The sequence below is a fragment of the Arvicola amphibius genome, chromosome 2 (assembly GCF_903992535.2).
Source record: "Arvicola amphibius chromosome 2, mArvAmp1.2, whole genome shotgun sequence".
In the NCBI taxonomy this organism is placed as follows: domain Eukaryota; kingdom Metazoa; phylum Chordata; class Mammalia; order Rodentia; family Cricetidae; genus Arvicola; species Arvicola amphibius.
In genome coordinates, this window is record NC_052048.2 from 79996080 (window position 1) to 80020815 (window position 24736).

Here is a 24736-nt window from a genome sequence, read left to right on the forward strand (position 1 = left end):
CAAGTGTTCAGCTGTTGAGGCAGGCTCGTGAAAAGGTGTCCTGCGACCTACAGTAGTGTAGTGCTTAGCCCCTGCCCATTCATGCTGGACCATGCTACATCCATCTGTTCAGACAAATGTTTAGTCAACACCAGAAACAATGCTTATGAACAAGTTTTACCTGCTACCTAGTATATCAAGAGTGGCTCAGAAAAGATTTGTTTGTATTTTCATGGCTGCTTTAGGATAGCTAAACATCTCACATGTTTATCTATGAGTGAATAAATGAATGAAATAATTTTACAATGTTGAAAAGTCGTAATGTGGAGAGTGGAGGAAGGCTTGACTTAATGTGTTGACATGAGCAGAGCTATGTCAAGGACCACGATGCCTCAGATCTGTGAGAGTGGCAAAGCCTGCCTCTGGTCCAAGTAGGAGTATTTACTAAAGATAGAACAATGTGTGCAGAAACTATCAACCACAGCTTCCTCCTCCAGGATGACTACAGCCTGAGACTGCTCCCCTACAAAGACCACCTACCTAGATTGCCTAAAATCTACCTCCTTGTTCAATTGTGTACAATAAGCCTACTTCCTAGATTCACATGTATAGAATAAGGTTTGGGTTTCCCCCGCTTTTCTGTACTATGTCTTTCTGTCCTTTCTTCACTCCCTGTCTCCTATCAGGTCAGTTTCTGATGCTGTGTAGAATACAACAGGATGCTCTTCTGTGCTCGCACTGTGTTGAAGGCTTTATATCACGTTTTTATTTGCTATTTACAACACCCCTAAAAAAGAAATTACTGTCATTTCATTAATTAGCATTTTTGTTAGGAGTATAAACACAAGAAGCACTAAGGATAGCCCCAAAGGGTCTACAAAACAACACAGCCATCTTGGGCCTGGGGATGGTTCACTGGGTGAGGGTGCTTGCTTTCCAGGGCAAGGAGTGTAGTCTCTGAATGAGAATGGCTTCCACAGGCTCCTCTGTTTGAATATTCTATTCTAGGTGGAACAGTTTGGGAAGTGTTAGGAGGCCTGGCCTTGTTGGAGGGATGTCACTTGTTGGGAGGACGGTGGTCTTTGAGGCTTGAGGCTGCTTTTGAGGTTTCAAGCACCCACACCATTCCCAGTTAGCTCTCTCTGCTTGTGAATCAAGATGTAAGCTCTCAGCTGTTCCTGCGCCATGACTGTATTCTACCACCATGAGTTCCGCTCTAATTCTCTGAAATGATAAGCTCAATTAAAGACTTTCTTTTATAAGTTTCCTTGATCAAAGTGTTTTGTTGCAGCAATAGGAAAGGAACTAAGACAAGGACTTTAATTCAAATCCCTACCACCCAGATTTAAAAAAAAAAAAATCTGTATGTGCCTTTAGCCCCTAGTCAGGTGGATCCCAAGCAAGAGCTCTTTGGTCAGACAGCCTAGCTGAACTGGTGACCTTCTGGTTCAGTGAGAGACCCAGTCTCAAGGCATTATGGCAAAGAGTGGTGATGTCTTACTTTGGCTTCTATTCATATACATACAAGGATACACACATAGGCACAACCCTGCCCCCTGAGACTACTATAATGACACACACTAATATAATAATGGCAGCACTTCCAAAGGGTATAAGAGCAGTTCTCACTGTTCTGCACGGTGATGGACTTAGACATTTGTGTGAGGAAGGAGCCACAGATGGTAACAGACTCCAGCCAGGGTGCTCTCTCATACAGCGGCTGTGTTTTCCACATGTGCACTAGCAATCTCAGGACTAGCTGAAAATTTCTTAGATTCCAACCCAGACCTACTGAATCGGAACTGGGGTGGACCCTGTCAATGGTTGTCCTAGAAGCCCCCACCAACCACTGCAGGTGAGGGTCTGGAGAGATAGCTCAGTGGTTAAGAGCTTACACTCTTGGTTCAGTTCATTACCAGCATGGGAAAGGAGAGGGAAAGGCTTGCAACCCCTTATATCTCTAGCTCCAAGGGTTCTGACATCCTCTTCAGAATTCTGCAGGTAATGCACTCACATGTGCTCATACCCCCCCCCCCCCCACACACACACATATACACATAATTAAAAAGAAATCTAAACTGGCAGTTCTCAACCTGTGGGCTATGATCCCACCTGGGGCTGCATATCAGATATCCTATATCTCAGATATCTATACTACAATTCATAACATAGCAAAATTGGAGTTCTGAAATAGAAATAAAATGGGTGGGGCTCACCACAACATGAGGAACTGTATTAAAGGGTCTAAGTAGTAGAGAGGTTGAGAACCACTTTAGTTTCTAAAGAAACAAAGTCCCCAGCTGATCCTTCGGCCCCTAAAGTTTAGGAAGCACTCACTACTGTGGACAGGCTCAAAGCAGAGCCATCACACAGCAGGAAGACCTGGCCATGAACTAAACAAACAGCGGTTCCATTTAAACAGACGTGATTATACTCCTGATGCTATCTCCCACAGCTAAGCGAGGCTGTGCACAGCCTCCATACAGCCTGAAAAGCGGCAAGAGTACAACCAGTCTGACTGAGGAAGGAGGCAGGAGAGTCGACTTGCTCAGGTTGGGGGCTTCACTTATTATCCACGATAAAGTCATCTGTGATTCTTTCCATACTGGAACCCAGAAACTTTCCTTTGTATCCGTGTGACCAGTTGAGTGTTGTCCCCACCAACCTTCCCTGGGGACCTCGGTGCTTTGTCCTGTTATCTCCCTGGCTTAGCAGAGCTGAAGGCTGTTTGTAAGGAGATCTCCTACCTACCCTAGATGTTGTCTATAACACAGCTAGCTGTTCAACCACCATTCCTGGCCAGCTGGCAGTCCAAAAGAGGGAAAATGAGGATTCTAGCCTTAAAGACCTCGCCTTTGATCCACATGAAGTTGAGGGCATGCCGTCTACCACTGCTAAACAAACAGGAGTTTGCCTCTCATAAGTGCATCCAAACAGGTCCCTCATCCCCAAACACCCCCAAAGAGTTGAAATGTGGTAACGAGACTCTGCTGCATCCATTTGGATTACAGAAGACACGCAGCCACTGTCTTGTTTTGAATGGAGCCAGCACCTTGAGAGGACAGGCTAGATGTTAGCAAGGATCCACCTGGGAGGGTCTGGGAGGGCCTGAGAAGACTCTGTGTAGCTCACTGACCCTGACAATTGCCATCTGGAACTGAGCATGGTCTACAGTGTGTGGGCTACTAGATCAGTGACTTATCTCCCACTAGGAGGGGCATAAGTGGGACAATGAAACATCCAGAAGTAGGAGTTAGGAACTTGGGAAATGGAGCGGCCAGTGAGGGCCTGAGCAGGCTGAACATACAGATGACTGAAATGAATCAATCCTTGAAGGACTGGCACTAAAGGTGGAGAAGAAGAGGAAAATGGATTTCAAAATGGCAGGAAGAGTACAGAATAACCAAGAGTGACTTCCTCAGTGAAATAGAGCCACCAAAGGTTTCCTGGCACAAATGACAGGCCTAAGGGAGCTGATAGAAAAACGAGTTGACAACCTCAGACGGGAGACAAGTGAGAGGCAGAGAAGCTCAGGCAGATTCTTTTCAAGGGAGGTTTATAGGCAGCCAACACGATAAGGTACGGCAGTTAGACAGAACTGGGTTCAAATCTCAGCCCCGACATTCACTGCAGAAAGGTGTGAAGATGTTTAATCTCCAGATTAATCTCCCAGATTCTCCATAAGAAAAGATAAAGAGAGTGTTTTCCTTATAAGGCATCTTCAGAAGAGCAGAGAAGGGGCAATGGTGTCAGAAAAGCCAGGGGGTAAGGGAATGCTTCTGAAATGCAGTTAAAGCCATAGAAATATTTGTAGTTGAAAACATACTCAGAAAGCATGTAAGAGGAAGATATTCCAAAATGTACTTCCTGCCAGCGCCAGGAATTCTAGGGGGTTTTAAGTGTTGTCCATGCACCACTGCAGATGGGAGGCTTTGGTTTGGGTAATGGAATGTGCTTTGATGGTACCTATGCTTGCCAATCATTGTTTGCTAGGGCTCAATACAATTTACTTTATCCTTTGAACAGTGTGTGAAGCTGTTACTATTCATCCCAGTTTAGAACTGCAGGAACTGAGGCAGCTACTTAGAAAAAGGTGCATGGAGAAGTTGCCACTGTGACCCCAGCCTCAGCTACACCAGAAGCTGGGAGGGTGTGGTGGTGCATGTCTTTAATCCTAGCATTCAAGGCATAGAGCTCTCTGTGAGACTGAGGCCAGACAGGGCTAGAGAGTGTCTCCAAACAAACTACCTTCAAAGCCCTGTGACTGCCATTCACCGAACTAGGAGGAGGGGTAGGGAATGCAGAACGAGGCTCCCTCACAGGAATTTTGAGTGTGGGCTCTCAAATCAAGTAGTTTCCCAAAAGTAGGGGATTTCATACATGATATGAAGCTGCTGAGAGAAGCATTAGGCAAGGACAGGGCACTACTGAGAGAAGCATGGCATGGCAGTGAAGCCAAGACACCTGTTAGAGCAAAGACCTTTCTGATGGCTGGCAACAGTGTTTCCCAAAGGAACACTGGGAAGTCAGGAAGAGACTGAGGTGTGAGAAGAGGTCTCTGTAAGAGCCAAAGGGAAGAGCTCAGGATTGGGCTTGGAGATCAGAAAGAGGAGGCAGAGGAGACACTTGAAAGACACAGACATAGAAAAGAAACAGCAGGGAGCTTAGGCTGAAAGTAGGCACAGAGAAAATGAAAGAAGAAAGAAGTTAGTGTAAAGCCAGGTATGGAAGCACACGCCTTTAATCCCAGCTCTTGGGAGGTGCAGGAAGGTAGATTTCTTTGAGAAATCCAGTCTTGTCTATATAGAAAGGTTCAGGCCTATCTCCAAATAAATAAATAAATTGATATATAAATCTTTTTGTTGTTTTAAAAAGTTACTTTTAAAAGAGATTTTAAAAATCTATGTGTATGTATGTGTACCTACATGAATTTATGTGCAAGCAGGTGCCAGTGGAGAATGAGGCACTTGCGTCCCTGGAACAGGAGTCCTCTGAAGAGCAGGATGTGCTTGCTCTTAGGCACTAAGCCATCTCTGTAGGCCCTTGTTTTCTTGAGACACAGTCTCAATTAGCTAAGGCTGGCCTATAACTTGATCTTCCTGCCTCTGCTCTCCACAGTGTTGGGATTACAGGGATGCTACCTGGATTTTAAGACCTTTCCTCCTCATTTCCACGTGAGTATATGTGGTATTCGTGTGTACCTGTGGGGGCGAGTGTGCACGTGTGTGCACATACCCTGAGGCCCAAGGTTGATGCTGGCTACCACCTTCGATGGCTCTATCCCCTTATTCATTGAGGCACGATCTCTGGGTCAGACCTAGGATCTGTTTGAAAAGACTGTTCTCAAAAGGTAGTCAGTCTGAGGAGTGACTTCATAAAAAAGACCATTGAGACAAATTATTGCAAAACATCACTTCAGACACCCAGAGTGGGGCTGGGGAATGATGGCTCACTAAGTAAAACACCATTTTGCAAGTAAAGACTGGAGTTTGATCCTTAGAATCTATGTAAAAGGCTGGGCAGGCCCAGTGTTGAGAAGGTGAGATGGAGCGCTTGCTGGTTAGGCAGTCTTGCTTGAGTCAGGCTGAGGATGACCGAGGAAGGCACTTGACACGGACCTCTGGCTCCCCACCTCCCCCACAGATGGAGAGCAATTGAAAGAGACACCTGATATCAACCTTTGCCACCCCCCCCCCCCACAACTGTAGACACACACGAATATGCACACACACATGCACACCTGGACAAAAGACACTAAATATTCAGCAGGTTACTATACACAAACTGCCTGATAAACTGTGTTCACTGAATTAAGAAAGATTTACACAATAAGGTTTTCCAATGGAATGGAGTAGGAGGTTCTTCCCTGCACACTCTGGAGAAGACCTGCCGTGGCTACTGTCAGCCCTGGACTTGCCAGGCCTGACCTGCTGAAAGCACTGGGCATGGCCTGGCATAGTAGCAAGAGTCACTTAAGAAGACAGCGATTGACACGAGATGGCATCAACAGGGGATGTTCTCACAGACGCTGACATCTGCTTCACCTGTCTGCTCTCCAGCCTAGTCCTGCATCTGTCTGATGCTCTCCTGGAGGGAAGGTGCCAGAGGCCCACGCTTCCTTATGACTCCCATGTTCAGTACACCGACAGTAAGTTCGGGCTGGTTTGATTTAATATGACACGTGGGTAGCAGGAATAGATTATTCTGGAAGTCCTCTTTGTAATTCAGGAAACAAGAGGGGCAGCCATTCTCCTGGAACTGTGTGCAGGGAAAGACCCAACACAGTTCAATGAACTGGCCTGAAAGTGAGACCCTAATAAAATCACGGATGAAACACTCCAGGAGTAGAGTATGAAAAGAAGATTTCTCAAATGAACTGGAAGGGTGTCACCTCACCAAAGATCTCCTCCACTGATTGCTTCCCCAAATGCATCATCCACTGGACAAAGTTTAAGTTGTAGAAACTATTTAGCACTGATTCTAATCAAATACCAGTTAGCAACCACAACAAGCACCTCCACAATTAAAATCCAGCATTTTTACATTTCTTGAGTATGTAGAGAGAAATTCTGCTGTAACTCTAAAGTGCAGCTGCAGTGCACACACTCTCAGGACTCTGCGCTGGTGGACGGGAAGGTGATGACCACTGGTATCTAGCTACAGGCTGGCTTTGCTTTGAAAACCAGCACTCCACATAGGCACTGTCCCCTTATGTTAAACGGTGACCCAGGGAAAGTCTCTCTGAAGCTGTGAACCCCTAAAGAAGTGACCTAAATGCATTCTTTGCTAAAGGGGTGGAGGGAAGGGAGAGCAAGGAGCTAACCCTAAGAGTTACAGCATCAGTCCTTCTACTTACTCATGGATTGATAAGGTGAATTAAGCTTTTCTGGCCAATAATGAGCCCAGGAATTCAATGATGAGCAAGGTCACAGGAAAGCATTATTTGGCTGTCGGTGACCAAAGTCACTTCTGTTGGTTGAAGCAGATGCTGCCTGATTTGGAGGCATTTTCAGAGATTCTTTAAAAGACCGTGTGTATATTATACATAGACACATAGGGCTGATTTCAGGAGGACTGCACAGCCCTTACTGTCTGGGCAGAATTCTAAGTCTGCATGCCTGGCACTCCTGGTCCTCACGTGCTCATGCTTTCCTGGGCTGGAGCGAGTTCATTAGACATGAAGACCATTCCCCGCTGGATGCTGGGAAGCAGGTCTCCTTGACAGCAGATGCTGCTCTTCGCTCCAGGTCCCTTCCTCCCTTCCTATTCTTGAATTTCTACTCTGGGAAGCTGGATTGAATCCATCAGCATATTTTAAAATACAAAATACTCTTTTGAATGTTACCTCTACTGGGCAGGGTCAATTAATTACTAAAATTTATTTTAATTTCTTTTGGTAGGCTTGTGTGAACATCTGGAATTTAACACGCAAATTTATGCTAAATTCAGATTTTATGCTAAACTAATTTTACTGAAGATAATTTTTAAAATCCAGACTTTTATTTATGTATATTTTGCCTCAAGGGACTATATCCAAGTAGCTTATCAAGGGCTTCCTTCTTAAATATTTAGCATGGTTTCACTTTCAGGAGTTTCCCAGGGATAGTGAACAGAGGAAGTGTCTGTCCTCCCCCTGAAATAAGCTCATTTGCTTGGATTGGATACACTTGGGTGTGACCCCTTTAAGGATCATCTATAAGAAGCATGGTCCCCATGTGGCAGCGTTATGAGGTCTAGTGAATGACTGAAGTAACTGGGGACATGTCTCCCTCGGGAGGAATTAATGTAGTTCTCACAGAGCCCTGGCTACTCCTCTTGAAAGCAGGTTGTCATAAAAAAGCAAGCCTGTTTTCATGTCTCCCCTGTGGCTTCTGCATGTATCTCTGCTTTTGTAATAACATATGTCATGATGTTCTCACCTGATGCCATCCATAGAAACACAAAATACTGGGCTTCCAGCCTTCAGAACTGGGACCTCAGCTAACTTCTTCATAAAGTACCAAAGAATATTGTAACACGAAAGAAAGCATCAATACCCAGCATCTAGGAGGACATTCTTATCTTTCGGAGTCACTTAAGTAAATGCTACAGGTCACTAAAGTTTCAACCTCACCCTATTCTTGGAAACTCAGAGCATCAGGGGATAGGACCTGGCCCAGGTGCATTCTGGGAAAGCTGTGTGTGATTCTGATGGGCACGCCTCTATGAAAGCCATATGCCTAGGAGATACCAGGACTGCTTAGTAACAAGCAGGTTCCTTTGACTGTTCTGCCTTGTGGCCTTGGACAAGTTACCTCTGGCCTAACCTAGAGTCCTCATCTCTAATACAGGACAACATAGATGTTCTGCACTTTCCTTTCCTCTGTTCAGAACTCCCAGACCCCAGGAGAAGCTTTGACTATATATATATGTTGTCCCAGTGTCAAGATAGGGACTATAAATGTCACTGAACTGCACTGTAACACAGCAGCTCACTATGCAGACGGAGCGAGCCATGGACTGTGAGGTTGAAGGTGCAGGAGGCCATCACTTAGCTTCTCCTGAAATCCTTTCTAGCTGGGGCCTGGGCTACACAAGGGTGAGGCAGGACGATATTCTATACTGGGTGATTTCTAAGGCAAATGAGCATTCAGGTGAGAAAGTGCTGTCCATGGGGTTAAAAACAAAATCCCCAAACCTACAGCTGTCTCTGAGGGAACCACATACACACATGTGAAATCCGTTACACAGAACGAGGGAGAGAAGGGGCTTCTACCAGATTACAGACAAAGCAGAAGCTTTGACAAACTCCTGCTGGCGGGGGAAGATGAACGCTGAGGCGGTGAGGACAGCCTGCCCAGGCTGTCAGGCTGACACACCTGAAAAGAGCCTCAATGGAAGAGCTGCCTCCATCAGACTGGCCTGTGGACGTTATCTGTGGGGCATTTTCTTGATTGTCAATTAATGCAGGGAGGCACAGACGAATGCGGCGTGCAGGCCTGTTCTGTAAAAGGTAGCTGATCATTAGCCTGGGGGCAAACCACAGGCAGTGTCTCTCTAAGGCAATGGTTCTCAGCCTTCCTAATGCTGAGACCCTTCAATACGGTTCCTCAAGCTGTGGTGACCCTAGCCACAAAATTATTTCATTGCTACTTCATAACTGTAGTGTTTTTTTTTTTTATCACAGCCACAGAAAGCAATCTAGGACAGCGTGTCTTCATGTTTCAGATCCAGCCTGCCCCGCTTCCTGTCTCTAAACACAGCTGTTCTTGAAGACCTGCCCTGGTGCTGGTTTCCCGTCCAACTCACCCCACCACTCCCAGGGGACGCTGAGGAGTCCCACCTGTCTTTGGCCGCACAGCTGCCTGTAAGTCCCTGAGGGAGCAGTACTCCAACGATCCAAGATCTTTCTTTCATTACAGCTACTATTTCGGTAACTGTCTCCTCACAGCCACAGGACCAGCTGGCCTATACTGGTTCCATTGACATTCAGATGCCCACCAGCAACTGTCCATTCAAGCCTTGCTTACTATGTACTGAGGGATGATGGGAGCTTTTTTGGGTTCTCCGACATCCTACTAGGAGACCACTGGGCTTGACCCAGAGATCCTGACAATGGCAAAGCTAACCCAGCAGACCCAAGGGTGCTGCTCTGATAGGGGTGGGATTAGAACCTGGAGCATCACCATTTATTTCCCTTCTCTCCCATGGCCTGCTTGAGGGGGACACTGAAACCACACTGCAGGCACCATAGATGCCACAGCCAGGACTATCTTCCTGAAACTCAGCAGGCTGGTGGGAATGTGAACTCTATTTTAATGGGTTATGCCAGTCAGTTAATGGAAATGTGAATTCCACTCACAACCCTGCAAACAGAATATTTACATATTGTTATCTCAGACAGGGGTAGTCACAATGAGTGGACGCCTCATTCACCCGGGGATCTGAAAGCTCACTGAAGCACAAGTCAAAGCCTGTCACAAATGGAACAGCTCCGCTGGGCACGGAGAACCACTCAATGGATTTCGTGTTACACAAAGAATATGGCAAAGAACGAGCTTAAACACACCTGCAGTGATGGGTGGATGGTAAACAAGACTGAATGAGAGAAGCCAGCCACAAAGGAAGAAAACGGAGTGTGCCCCATGTGGTTCCAGCCACATGCAGCATAGAAACAGGTCAGGCTGCTCGATGCTGTCGGAAGCCAGGACGGAGGACAGTCATAAATGGTGGTGCAAGGAGAGGGCACTGCTTGCAGTCTGACTCCTCCCTATACCTTCTCTGTGCTGAACTGGGCACAAGGGGCCTCTGGGCTTCTTGCTCCTTGGGCATTCTCCAACCTTAAATAACCCAAATGCCTGGTGAAACGAGGGCCCTTTCTGTGGAGAGGCTCACAGCAGTCCCCAGCAGGCACCCCCTCACCCCAGCATTCATGGAAGGGCCGGGAGCCCAGAGAGACAGAAAACCCTCTCCTTTTCACAGCTCTCCATGAGGGGTGGTATGACACCTTCATAGGCACTGAGGGTTTGCAAGTAAACCACCCCGATCTCTCAGCACAGAGGGCTTTCTATCCAGCAGGAGGACAACAGATCTACAAATTAATTTTAATTAAAAAAACATCAGAAGAGAGAAACAGGCTATGTTAATGAGGCATTCCCCTGCTTGGTTGAGGGAAATCTGGGCAGGCTTCGTGGAGGAGGTGGCAATGCCCTGCAGGATTTGGGGCTAGGAGGGAAGGGCAGTCTACTTGGAGGGGCAGAGGTGAGTGTAGTGGAGGTCCCGAACCTGCGAAGGCAAGGGCACGCTGTGCAGGGCAGAGCTCTGTGGAAGAGGGGGAGTGGGATGTGCTGGAGTGAAAGGCAGTCTCTTAGGATAACAGAATGGCACACAATCGAGGGTGTGAGAGCTGTGGAGAGAGGCACAGATGTTACAGGTGGACATGCACTACTCTTCTGCAGGACCCACGCCCGTCCCTAGCATCCACGTCAGGCAGATCACAACATCTGTGGATCTGACAGCTTTAGCCTCTGAGGGCACCTGCACGCGCACGCGCATGCCCACGCCCACACACATAATTATAAAGTAACAAAAACAACATTTCAAAAGAGCTCAGTGTTCTATTTTTGATTTCTTTTTGGACAGAGACAGCCTTCTGACAGTGTGACAGATGAAGACAAGGACACGGACCAATGTCCTGTGTGGCAATAAAGTGAGATGTCCTTCTCAAGGGAAAGGGTAAATTCATGGGCCTACTTTGCTCAGGGAATGGGGAAGATGTGTGTCAAATCTGGAGGGATAGAGTCTCATTGTTGAGCGGAAAATGGCCTGGCATCAGTGCGGTACATCCATCTACGGTTGTCATCACTGTGGGAGGGCACTCTGGTGCTTTAAGAGAGCTGACTCCCAGACATGTCACACTCCTACCCACCCCGACCCCACTTCTTTTGGCCTAGCAAACACGTGAGAGCTCACAGAAAAGTAAAACAGAAAGTCCATCAAGCAGCAAGCAGGAGAAGGCTGCAGCAGAAGGCCACTTTCCCCAAAGCTAACAGGGAAGCTCCCAGCTCAGGCCCCAAGGCATTGAAGTAACATGCCCTCAGTGGGTGGAGACAGCTGAACTCCCACACTTGACCTGTTTCTGTAGTTTTACTATTGTAAGCACACATGGTGATGAGCCAGATCTAGCTGCTGCATGGCAGGGCTATGTGCATAACAGAACTGCCAGGGTGGCCTCTCAGTGGAACTTGCTCTCTGATCTCTTCAAGCTTAGACTCATGATGCCAGCCCCAGGAACAGTGGCCCTCATGGGTTACAATTTCTGCCAGGGAACCCATCCATGTGGCAAGAACAGACAATTCTCTGGCAAGAACAGCTTGGGGAGACAGCCAAGAACCTCAGGAGACAGGGCATGGGTTGGAGGACAATTAAAACCTAGGGATTGGGCTCTAGGCTGAATTCTTGGGTCACTTCCAATTGGGTTCTGTTTCTTCATGTGTAGATGACAGTCTCAATCAGGGCCATTCATGCAGGCGTCCAATGTTCACACCACTGATACGAGGGGAGGGCCTCATCTCTGTTCTGCATATGTGCAAACTGCAGCTTGCAGGAGTGAACATGGCGAACATTTGTTTAGTGGGGCTAGGCTTTGAATCAAGAACTAAACACTGTGTCCCCTCCTGAAATCTTACACGGCTTTTAAAAAATGAAGCTTGTACCTAAAATCCAGTTTTACCTTTCAGCACGAGCACTACTGTTACTGACTACTCAAAATACCACTGTTACTGACTACTGAAAATCCTACTGTAGCAAGCAACCTTTCCTGCACATCTCACACTTTCAGGTCAGTAATGGAGAGTGTTTGGCAAACTGCAAGCAGGTTTTGAAATCTGCTAATGCAAGGTCTCATTAAAATGCTCATAAAAACATTTGGCCAAGCAAATCACTAGAACAATTCCAAGGCCCACTATAAATGACTTTTTGTTCTAAAGCAACAGGAAATTTATGGTCTAAAGAGAGTCAAAAGACAGCTGGCACAGTGAGAGCACACAGAGCCGTCAAGAAATCTGGGGCCAAGGCGGGCTCGGCTGTCAGTTAGCTGGAACATGTGCGCAGGTCGCTTGTCATCTTTTCCTTTTCCCCTTCTGCACCAGTGAAAGGAAGGGTCTGGGCATCAGCGTCTCTCACGCATTTCCATACAAATTGCGTACAAATGCTAAATTGTCCTCCCCCCTGACAACTGTCCTTGGAACCTTCTGATGATCACGTGTGGTGACAGTTGCAGTAACGTCTTCACATGAGTCATGGCTATTTGAGCTTAAGATGGTATTCTGCTCATGTGTGCTCTGCAGACACATTCTGCTCCTGGCACTAACCAGCCATCATAATAGGTCTTGAAGGGTCACGCTCTGATTTCACCATGAACCAGTAATTATTTCTAAGAAACTACACAATAGGTTTCTATTTTTTGTTTGTAACAACTAAGCAAATTTTCAGTTAGTAGTTTTGTTTTGCACTAAGCCAAATTCATTGTGCAATAGCTACAGATTAACTTGCACACACACACACACACACACACACACATACACACACACACACACACCCAAGACCCTACACCCTCCGTGTAACTCCAGCCTGGACTTCTCCCTGGAGCTCTGGTCACCCATCTCCTTTCACCTCTGGGTGTAAGACAAATCTCGGGATACATTCCCCTCACACACACCAGTGAGGCAGGGCATCCAGTGGGGGTGTGCTCTTTACTGGAAAGCCACAGAGCAAAGGGACTCAACTCTACACCCCTAAAAGTTGGGGATTTACTCATATGATGACCCCTGGGTCCAAACATAAGACAGATGAATTCCAGAGGTGAACAGAGTCTGGCTTCTATTTCTGCAAACCAGAGCAAGTCAGCCCTGGTCGGGAAACAGACACCTGACTTCAGAGTTACAGAGCCCAATCTTGCAAACAAACCCCTGTGGAACTGGGCCTTCGTGTGGTCGGGAGTAGTTACAGCTGTTACAAAGCCACTGTTTCATCCTTTTCCAAAAGCATAAAAACTGGAGCCTAGGACTACAGCTCAGGGAGAGTAGGCCTGCCTACCGAGAACCCCAGGGCCCTGTGTTCAAGCCATAGGATCACATGTCACACCCACATGAGCATTTGTACCTCTGGACTCTGTAACCCTAACACACAGAAACAATCCAAAAGATGTGCATGAAGACAGTCACTGAAAAATTATAGTTCCTGAACACACAATGGCAAATGATGGCATGCCAGCTGGATAGTGCATTCTGCTCCACTGAAGGTAAGAATTTTGAAGATTTTATTGGTATATAAACCACGTTTAGGATATTATGTTAGGTAAATACATATGTATACACACACGTACACGCGCACATATAATTTCATTTCTGTAATCCACAAAGCATATAAAAACTATGTTACATTGAGAGAGTAGAACAAGTGAAGTTAATTTGCTAGCGAGCACTATGGATATTATTTTTTAATGCTGCCTAAGTAGTTAAACAGTGGAAGATAGGATGTCTGTAACTTCCCCTATTCATATGAAGCAATGGTCTATAAATTATAACCACCGGATTGAATTGAGCCTAGTGTCAGGTTTCCTTTTGTGAATAAAGTTTTCTTAGAATACAGGTTATGTGCTTGCTTATCTGTTATCCACAGCTGTTTCCGCCCTACCATGGCAGAACCTATCAGCTGTGACAGAGATCACGTGGTCCACAAAGTCAGCGCATTTACTGTCTATGCTGTTGTGGAACAGGTTTGTCAAACCCTCCCTGACCCAGAGTAAGGGAAGACCATCCCACTCCAACAAGAAGCCAACCACATATACAACCTGTGGTCTGAATCCCTCAAAGCTCTTGTGGGAACTTAGCCCCTTGGTGATGATCTTCACAAACAGGATTCAGGCCCAGAGGAACTCAGTGCCTCCTCCACACTCGGGGTTCAGTGAGAAGGTGGCATCTAAGGTGACATAGGAATACAAGCTTACTATCCAAGTTGAGACCCAGTTTACATTTCTCTAACACAGACTGGGGAAAGACAAAGAAATCCCTCTTTGTTTAAAACTTTTAACTTCATTTTTATGTGTTTGTCTGTGAGAATGTGTGTCATGTAGTGTACACATGCCCACTGAGACTGAAGAGGGTGTGCTTCAGATCATATGGAGCGGAAGTTACAGGTATTTGTGATCCACCTGACATTTTTGATGGGAGCCAAAATTTTTGATTGGTCCACTAGAAGAGAAGCAGCTGCTCTTAACCTCTGGACGACCTCTCCAAACCCCCAAAAGCTTCTTATGTTAAATGATTAAATTGAGAACTGAGATTGGACGTGGTGGTGCAAGCTTTTAATCTTATCACTTGAGGCAAAGGCAGGTGGATGGATCTCTTTTGAGTTTAAGGCCAGCCTGTTCTACAGAGTGAGTTCCAGGACAGCCAGGGTTATACAGAGAAATCCTGTGTCAAAAGCAAACAACAAAAGAATCCCCCCCAAAGAGAAAACAAACAAAAAAATCTCAAAAAAATGAGAATTGAAAAGGATTTTTAAAACTTAGTGGTTCTGTATATGTCTGTGAAAACTAGGACTTTTAGGAAAAACAGTTGAGTTCTTGGCTCACTCCTTCTTTTTTGAGACAATGTCTCATGTAACTCAGGCTGGCCTCAAATTCCATTTAGACAATGATGACCTTGAACGCCTGACCTTCCAGTCTTCACATCCTAATGTGCCAGGATTACAGGTGCTGAATCCAAGGTGTTTCAACTGACTACTTGCCTGAGCTTTATAGGCATATCTTCTCGGGGAAGGGCAAAGACACATTATATGAACTTTCTTCCAAACTGTTTCTAGTGCACTACAAGAACATACATCAACTCTGGGAGAAAATTCATCACATTCTACCCAGAGTCCCTGAGGAGTGGCCTATAGTGTAGTCTGCCTGTTTCCTGGGGATCAGCAGGATACTGCCACAAGCATGGGCTGCCAGTTCACTGGCTTTGTTCAAAACAGAAACCGATCACCAAAGGTATACGCCACTCTTGAATTCTAGTATTGTTAGATGTTCCAATGACTGTATAAATTGTGTGACACAGAATAAGTTACTTAAAAATTCTATATAATTTATGTAGCTAGAGTGCTCAGATGGCTCAGATGATACGAGACCCTGCTGGGCATTCATGAGGACTGCAGTTTGGATGTCAGCAGTCACAAACAAGCCAGATGTGCTGTGCATAAACACGGCTTTATAAAATTCAAACAGCAATTAATATGACTTCTCTAATACTTAGGTCATTCCAGATATGATTAAACAATTAAATTGTGTATGTGTAGAAACAAGAGGTAAATTACCAGGCTAGCCAGTCAGCACCATTTTTTAAAAAGTGGGATATTGGTCCCCAAGAGACTTGGAAATATCAGCTGAATGTCAAGTAGTTTTCTAGTAAGTACCAAAAGGGAGAATGGTGTTATCTGGCAGTAGAGTACTAAAAGTGTCAGTAGAAATCTATCACCTCGTTAACCCTTCATGCTCACCCTGCTAGAATTCTACTGTCATTCCCACTTTGATATAAAGATAATCAAAGGCAGGAAAAAGTGAAGTCAACCTGTGCTAGAAACTGCAGCTAAATGGAAGAAAGCAACCACCATTCAGCAGTTTCTTAAGCAAGATGGTCCTGAGCTAAACAATGGAAATCTAGATCAGAAACTGCTTTCAAATCCTTCGTTTTTTGTTGTTGTTGTTGTTTTGTTTTGTTTTTTGGCTTTTTATTCGAGACAGGGTTTCTCTGTGACTAGCTCTATAGACCAGGCTAGATTTGAACTCAGAGATCTGCCTACCTCTGCCTCCCAAATGCTGGGATTAAAGACATGTGCCACCATCACCCAACTCCTTCTTTCTTTAAACTCAGAGATCCTCCTGCCTCTCTGCCTCCTGAGTGCTGGGATTAAAAGCGTGTGCCACTACTACCCAGCTCCTTCCTTCTTTCTTACAGCAGGGTCTCTCTACACAGTCCTACATGCCCTAGAACTTACTATGGAGATCAGGCTGGTCTTGAACTCACAAGCCTCTGAGAGTGCTTAGACTAACAGCTTAACTCTCCACTCCCTGCTAACCCTTAAATTCTTAGGTGTCCTAAGAACATGCTTCCTCTCCACAGTGCCCTGCCTTATGGTCTGGCACTTCTCTTAAGGATCAGATGTCAGACATGCAGAGAAATCTGGAGAAGAGTGCAGTGTAGTGTAGAGTCCAAGTACCCAGTCCAGTGCTGCACAGGACAGCACAAAGGCATTCCTCCAGCTTCATGAATGCGCAGCTGCCACCCATCAGGCAGTTATGGACGATTCAGGTGCTGCAAGGGCAAGGTGCATGCGTGTTAGCTGAGTCTTAGCTAGATGCACTAGATGAATCTTAGCCTCCCCACAGCCTACAAAGATGAGTAAGTTTCCACGGCCCAGAGGAAGGAATGATTCTTATTCATGATCCTTGTTTATATGCCTAAGTCACCAACATAGTAAAACAAACATCTGGGTTCTGAATGTAGGCTTCTCTCACTCAAAGAGTTTGAGATGTTGACTAAAGAATACCAGATCTGGTGGTGCACAGCCTATGGAGCCTTGTTTCCTGCAGCGGTAAAGGCAGCCCTGAGTGACAAGACAGCAAGGCTCAGGGATAAGAATACAGGTCCAGATACCCTGGAGGTAGAACAGTCCTATACACTGTATGAATATATGTCACTGTGATTGGTTTAATAAAGAAGCTGACTGGCCAATAGCTGAACAGAATAAGTTTAGGCTGGAGACCAAATTGAAAATGCTGGGAATGAGAAAGGCAGTCCGGAGTCATGAACAGATGAAGAGAGAAGCAAGATGAGCATGCTGTACTGACAAAAGGTACATGGCAAAGCCTAGTAAAAAATATGGATTAATTTAAAATGTAAGAGTTACCTAGTAACAAGCCTGAGCTATTGCCCGAGCATTTATAATTAATATTGAGTCTCCATGTCTGTTACTTGGGAACTGGTAAGCAGGAAAGAAAAATCTGCCTATATTGGACTCAGAATCTAGCAATGCATTTTTCTTTTTACATTTATGGCATGTATGTGCGTGTGTATGTGTGAAAATCTGTGCATGTGGAACTGACTCTTTCTTTCCATGTGGGTTCCAGGGATCAAGCTCAGGTCATCAGATATCTCAGCAAGTGCACTTTTAGGTTTAGAAAAACTGCTTCATTTCTTTAGATTGCAATTTACTTCTATAAAATGGATGAAATAGCATTCCGTATTTTTCAGGGTTGGGGTTAAGATAGGTTGAATTTGATAGACACTGAGGAAAAAAGGTTCTCCAAGGGCATGGCCTACACCTGGTAACAGCTGGACAGTCGGTCACACATCTGTGGTGCCCATAACCCTCCAAAATAACCTCCTGCATGTGTCTTACTGGCCTCTCTCAGCCCTACAATCTAAGGGTCCTTGAAACACGGAGGCCTTGGGGAGGTCATCGTTTTACCTGTACTCATGGAGACTATCTGTGAAGGGCATGAATACACAAATCCATGAATGGAGGAGCTAAAAACTTACCTACAGGTTCAAGGACAGCTAGAGGTTCAGTGACAGAAATGAAAGGGGATCTCCTTATCACCTGGTCCTAGAATTCTTTCTTCTAGGGAGGTGGTTTGGGTTCTAGAATGGCCAACTATAAAGTGGTTAAATTAACATGCTCAGCAAGTCCACAGGCTTTCTAAAGCTGAGCACCAACTGGGATAATTAAAGGCCAGAGCCTCTCCTTTCAGAAACCCAGGCCCCTATGAACTACCTGCTGACACAGCTTAATTACGTTGAATACAGAGGACAGATTCCCCCTCCACTCCTAATTTTAAAGGCACTATTTCCCCCTCCAGCTCATTTAAATCTACCAGAACTAAAAGGAATGTTGCAAAACACCCCTTCTTCCCAGTAACCAACTGTCAAAGCCTCAGCCGCAGCGGCTGGTACTGCGGAGGGTCCCCGAGGGAGGCAGCTGTACAGGGGAGGAGGTGTCGTATCAGTTTCTCACTGAGTGAGAGAGAAGTACCCAAGAGCCTCCCATGACCGGGCACCATGTGCCTCAAAATAAAAATATGCCATTTGTTTTAGTGCTGTTCTAAAAACAGAGTTTGATTTGGAACCACCAGTTGGTGATTTTGACTTATAAATCATATACAAATAATATGCTGTAAAACTAGTAAGCAATTAATTCAGGAAGTTGGTAATGTTATTTGAACTCCAGGGCTGTAATCACCTTTAAGAATCTGAGGAAGGAAGGGTAAAGCAAAAGAGAGAAATGCATGTGGGTTGGCGGATATGGATGTCCTAAGTTCCAGTTTGAAACGAGTGACAGCTTGATGTGGGAAATCAAGCAGCATGCGTGGAAATGCTTTCCATGGGAGGATGCTAGAGTCCACTCCAAGGAAGCAGGGGGGAAAAGGTGTTTCAACTAAGTTTCTTCCATTTTTCCTGATGTCATTTCTGGATACCTTTTCATACACACAAAACTGTAAATAACTCCTAACTTGTAGCTTTAGCATAAGGAATCTTCCAAATGTTGGGTGGTGCAAGGTCATGCCTCTGGAATAGGAGTGTCAGTCTCCCTAGTCGGCACCATTCCTAACCAGAATGCTAACTCCTGAAACTATGCCATGACAGCTTCACTAACAAAGATTAACTAGACAGGAACTCGGGCTATTTTCATATATCGAGGGCAGGGTGCATGGGTGATGGCTTAATAGGCAAGTATTCATACTCCCTGCCTCTGGATAGAAAGACAGGAGGACTTACCAGTTTGAACTTGCTCCTGAACTAGAGCAGTACTTTCTTAGCCAGCCTCTGGAGACCAGGGCATGTGTGTGTGGTGGCTGGGTAGCATCACGTGTGGACCACGAAAGGCTCCATCCCTCCTCCTCTCACCGGAACACCCACAACCTGGTGGGAATGCCATGGAAGTTGAACTGGCTATTTCTATTGTTCAGGAATGTGTGCTATGCAAACCACGTGGCTCTCTATGCCAGAGCTGCAATACAGTGGGCCTTGAGGGTGTGAGAAGCATGGTGGAGCTCTGATCTGCCCTATGGAGCAAAGTGTAAACCCTCAGATAGTGGCTGAAATGTTTCATTCTCCAATTCTGCAAAGCACAAATAATTACAGAACTTGCTATATTTGACTGTTGAGTCCGCAAGGGGGGACAGGGACAGGGACAGGAGGAGGGTAAGATATACAAGATATACTCTTCCTTTTGGCGGGGGGGGGGAGGACCAAGCAGGGAGCCTGCAACGCAGACCACAGTAGACATTCACAGGATTCTTTTGCTTGCAAAATATTTCTTGAGGTTTAGTGAGTAATTAATAAAGGTTTCTGGTTTTCCAGAGGTAGTGGCAGAGAAGCCTGAAGGGTTTGGTGGCAGCTAAGAGCAACAACTCTGTCTGATGTAAGTCAGAGTAACCTCTAACCTACCTCAGGCTCCAGGGAAGAGCCCTTATGGAATGTTCCAGTGGGCATGCATTTTCTCATTCTTTTGGGGACACGAGGTTTGGAGGATCTTCAGTAGAAGTACAAGAAACAAAGAGGAAGAAGAGCTGGAGTTTGGAAATGGAGGGGAAGAGAGGCACAGAGAGAGCTGACGTCTGTCCCTCTGAGAGTGGTGAAGTGCTTACTGTGAAGTGCCACTCTGGTTCTTTTCCGTGGTGAACCCACCCAGCCTCTATAGAAACTCAGAATTCAATGTGCTGACTTTGTTCTCTGGAAGCAAAAGCCCCAAGTAAGAAACCTGCAGTGAGCGGGTGAGCAGGGACTTTAGAAAGGCAGTCACGCTTGGACTGGTGCAGCATTTCCATTCTGTGATCTTGCTGTGTCTTGGTTGATTTTCTGTTTCTCCACACATGCATCCTCCCACCGCACAGGAGAAACCCAGGAGAGCCTTTTCCTTAGCAGCTGCCAGCCAACTCAGTGATTCCCTTGCAAGCCCTCCTTTCGGGAAAGAACTTCATCTCTGACTTGCTTTTCACAGCCCCTCCCTCTTCTCACTTCCCATCTTCATTTTCCCTCTAGTAGCCCAGGCCAGGAAGACACTCAATAAAAAGGGATCTAAGAAGAATTCTGTATTTGGAGGTACAGGCCTTGGTGTGTGCCTGTTTGCCATATGAATGAGGTTTTGGCAGGTTACTGATCTTCCTTGCATTTCACTTATCTTCAAATAGAACTGCTAACAGGGTCAATTGCTACTTCAGGGTAATATTATTTGGAATTTTGATAACATAAAATCACATCCAGGGATGTTAAAGGAGGCAAACTTATAAAGAGTATTTCAGAACTAAAACCATAGAGAATATTCAATACATGCTCTGTGCTACTTATGACTACCAGGATTAACATTGCCAACTTCATAGACTCTTGCATCACCTAGGAAACAAGACTCTGGATATGACTGGGAGGGAATTCCTGCTTTGTATGAACTGAAGTCAGAAGACCCACATTAGCTACAAGTGGGCAGTACCTTCCCATGGGCCAAGCTGCAGACTGAATAACAAGAGACCGCAAGCTGCACAGCAGCATTCATTGTTCTCGGCCTCCTGATTGCAGATGCAGTGTGACCAGACACCTTATGTTCCTGCTGTCAAGAATTCATGCCATAAGGGGCTGTAAGCCAATATAAATAAAATATATAATATACATATAATATATAAATATGTCATATAAATAAAATAAAAAACTCCCTTTAAATCACCCCCTTTTCAGATATCTTATTTAATTGTCTTGTATTGAAAGTTAAGCAAAGCCAGTTTATTCAAAGAAGATAATCTTATTAGAGTCTAAAAGAAAACCCCAGGGCAGCCAAGCTGTGAGTCTCACCAACTCAACAGAGAAAGAGAATGAAGAAAATAAGTGCGGGGAAAGTCATGTATTTTGACTTCAGCTGCAGGCACAGAAGTCAGCCACAGGGTGGGCATGGGGGCTTTAGAGAAAGAGAGAAGGCCTTTACAAAGAGATTTAGAAAGAGTGTTATGAAAATTTGCTTAGAAAAGTAAGGGAGAAAAGAAAAAGTTATGCTTTTTTTTTTTTTTTAGTAATCCAGAAAAGTGGGAAGAATGCCTTATGAGAAACTGCTTTTACCTTATTGTGTGTGTGTGTGTGTGTGCGTGCGCACACGCACATGCGTGTACGTGTTTGCATGTGTTCCTGAGTGAAGTGCCCTTGAAGGTGGAAGGCATCAGGTCCCGCTGAAGGTGGAGTCACAAGCGGACTGGAACTGCCTGATGTGGGTGCTGGGAACTGAACTCGGGTCCCTGCAAGAGCAGCAGAGCTCTCCACCTCTGAGCCATCTCTCCTGCCCTTTCAGTTGCTTTCGTCAGGTATTCTGTGGCAGCAAGAAAAGTAAGACAACTAAGGTCTAAAGCCGGTGCGGTCAGCCCTTTGAGTGGAATGCCATTCTTCCTGCTAATGCACAAAGCCAAGACTCACTGCTTCTAAAAGCCACACCAAAGATTTCGAAGGAAGGGCCTGTATGTGGTTCCTCGTGCTAATGACAGTCCTTGGGAAGCACTTTTCAGGGAGCCCTGTGTACACCAGAATGAAGGGATTATTTTAGGAGCTTTGAGTCAGGTCAGACTGGTTGATCTGCATACCTCAACCTAGCAACTCTGAAACTTCTTTTGTCATTAGCATTCCCAGTGGGCTGGAGCTCAGCCCTCATTTGTGGATTTGACTCCAGATGTGTCTGTCCCTCTCATTTCCCCCTTTCCCTTCCGGTAATCTCAAACATTGACTTCTCACAACTAAGCCTCAGCCAGGGCTCCTGCCCCATCCCACCCCCTGCCTCTCACCAGCCTCCTTTGGAAACTCACTGCAGGTTAGACATTAATATACTAGCAGCTTCAAATGTCAGGCTCCGGACACTGTGATTTACTAGGCGGAACCTGGGATAGGATGTACCTGTTACTCAGCCTGCTGCCAGAATAACCCCAACCCCAAACCAAAACACAGCAGTAGAAACCACCACCAAAAGTAAATAAAGGGAAAGAAAAGGGGGAGGGACAGAGGATACGAAGGAGAAGGCAGAGGCAGGAGAAGGAAACAGGTGTGTGATGTGTGTGTGTGTGTGTGTGTGTGTGGTGTGGTATTTGTGTGTGTGGTATGTGTGGTGTGTGTGTGGTATGTATGGTATTTGTGTGTGTGGTATTGTGATGTGTGTGGTGTTTGTGTGTGTGGTGTGTGTGTGTGGTGTTTGTGGTGTATGTGGTGTTTGTGTGTGTATGTGGTATGTGTGTGTGTGTGGTGTATGTGTGGTGTTTGTGTGTGTGTGGTGTATGTATGGTGTATGTGTGGTGTGTGTGTATAGGCTTGAACCTCTCCTGTGTGGTTTCAAGTTGACCACACCAGGATCTCTGTAGCCACCACTTCACCCACAAGGCTCTTCAGGAAGAATGGGAAAGTCTTTGGTGTCTCTGGGGATTACAAATGAATAGAGAACATGCTCCAGGGTGGAACCCTGCATTTTCCTGATTAACCACACTGGCTTCACATCCCCTTCCCTGCTGCTGCTTGCAGACTCCAGCGTTTGGCTCAGGCACCAGAGAAGCTGCTGTATAGTCAGGTCTTCCTCTCCATCCAGACTTCTCGAGGGCAGTCGTGCTTCTTTCAGTCTTTTGTTTCTCTCTGCTACGCCTATCAGTGTAATCCACCCAGAAGTCACTCAATAAACTCTTGATGACAGGCTAGTGCTGAGAATTTTACACATCAGTAGGTGATGGCTTTATATCATTAGCCCCCAACTTATAAATCAGCAGGAGTTCAAACGTTGATTTCAAAGAAGGTCCTTGTGGGGCATATTTCTCCATGGAAACAGCTGGGGTTTAGGTTGCCAGGGCCACTCAGTTCTCAGAATGCCCTTACATATTCATCTGCCCTCTTACTGAGCGTTATCATCTGTCTCGGGTCTCCCATCAAACTGGCAGTGCTCAAATAACTAAATCATGGAATCAAAAGGAAGAGTCCAGAGGAAATCACCTGTGATCCTGGTCCCTGGGAACCACTCCTTAGAAGATTGTGTATGTTACAGAGCAAAGGGCTTATTTTAGACGCCTCCAGACTACAGAACACATTTGTGTCTTTAAATCTACCTTAATGATCATTTGTTACAGCAACATTAACTCCTGCATATTTTTCATCTTAGTGGTTGTATTCTCTTAGTGTGTGTGTATGCAAAGCCAGGTAACAGTCTATGCACTAGGTTCATTAACACTGGAGAGTCAAGGAGCCATTTCCATTAATCAGTTAAAGATGTAAATGCGTTTGTTTTTCTTTTATATTAAAATATTTATAATGGTTTTCAATTTCAATTATTGTTTGAGCCACTCCAGGGTTTCCCAAGCATTTACACACACATACACACACACACACACACCCCTCTATTTATATTTTACTTATTTTTTTCCAAAAGAGTTAAAAACACCAGGCTGACTATACATATTTTGTTTGTAATATATAGTTACTTTAAATGTCTCCTGGTACTAAAAACATTTACTAGCCACTAAATAAATAATAAAAGAAAATAGCTGTAAAAAGAAAAGCTAAAGGCCCATTAACCCAGTACTTGAGAATCCATGAAGCCAGCATAGGGGATACAATGAGACACTGTCTTAAAAAAAGAAAAAGCAAAATCTATAGCTGTTCAAAAGTGGAGATGTCTAAGGGCTGGGGCAATGGCATGGTGGACAAAGCACTTGCCCTGTGGTCACTGCTCTTGTCACTGACTGGACACCCTGATGAAGGCCACTTAAGGGGGAGGGTTTATTCTGTCTCCCAGTTCCAGAGGGACAGGGTCCATCCTGGTGGGAAAGGCAGGGCAAGGCGGCAGGAGCGGGAAGCTGCGGGCAGCACATTACATTCACACCCAAGAAGCAAATGGTGAAGAGAAAGTGGGCCTGGCATAAAGCCCAGGTCTACCCTCAGAGATATGCTTCCTCCAGCAAGGCTCCACAGCATCTACCACCTACCCAAACAGGACTACCCGCTGAGAGCCATGTGTTCAAACATGGCAGGTGCACCTATAGGGATGTTTCAGGTTGAAACCGTAACACTGTGAAAGCATAAAGAGCTGAGTTCAAATTCCCTGAACCCAAATAAAAGCAGGGTGCAGTAGCATAACCCGTGATCTCAGGGCTCCTACGGTAAGATGGGAAGAGAATCCTGGAAGCTCATAGGCCAGTAAATCTGTGTACAAAGAAGTCAACAACAAA

At 45.5% G+C, this 24736-nt stretch overlaps 1 protein-coding gene across 3 annotated transcripts in view; it reads right to left on the bottom strand.

The window, feature by feature from the left end:
- Nucleotides 1-24736, bottom strand: part of Gng12 (G protein subunit gamma 12) — a 108968-nt gene that overhangs the window by 15258 nt on the left and 68974 nt on the right. The window contains exon 1 of one of the 3 annotated variants that reach the window (XM_038319795.2): nt 19284-19304. The exons of the other annotated variants lie outside the window; for them this stretch is intronic. The gene's annotated coding sequence lies outside the window, so the exon portion shown is untranslated. Of the gene's footprint in view, nt 1-19283; nt 19305-24736 lie in introns of those variants that run through there. 3 annotated transcript variants of the gene reach the window in all.